The sequence below is a fragment of the Morone saxatilis genome, unplaced genomic scaffold (genome assembly GCF_004916995.1).
Source record: "Morone saxatilis isolate NCDOM2014 unplaced genomic scaffold, NCSU_SB_2.0 Contig12, whole genome shotgun sequence".
NCBI classification, from domain to species: Eukaryota; Metazoa; Chordata; class Actinopteri; family Moronidae; genus Morone; species Morone saxatilis.
The window spans coordinates 11,611,676-11,612,223 of record NW_023339674.1 but is presented as its reverse complement, the minus strand read 5'-3'; positions in this window follow the sequence as shown (position 1 = coordinate 11,612,223).

Sequence of the window (548 nt, the reverse complement as noted above, 5' to 3'; positions counted from 1 at the left end):
CTTTAAATTTTACATAATTCAGACAACTCCAGTTGCATAACTTACAAATGTTTCCCCCAAATTTAAATGAAATGTATTTACATTAATAATAACAAGAAAAGACTGATCTCTGTCTGAGCACACTTCCTTTGCTGTGGACATTCAGAAGCTGTGGTGCTTGAATGAGAGAGGGATGAACACTAGATGGAGACATCATCCAACTTATCCCACATCCTGCACAAAAGCACCCTTTTTGTGAATCAGACTTTCAGACTCACACACACTCAGGCATAAAAACATTTGAGTGAGTTCAGAAATTTCTTCTGACAGTCCTGAGAGATATGGAAAGACTTCATACAGTATCTGTAATTTGTGGAAAAGCTTATGAACTAATGCTGACCTCTTCAAAAGTGTGAACATATGTCCATCTTTAAATTTTTTAAAACAAGAATATTCTCAAAGAGCCTCTTTTACACACTCGAGACCGAGTAAATTAAAAAATCATGGTTCATGAGAGTTTAATACCAGTATCCCTCTTAGTAAACGCCGATGATACAGCCTGGAGAATA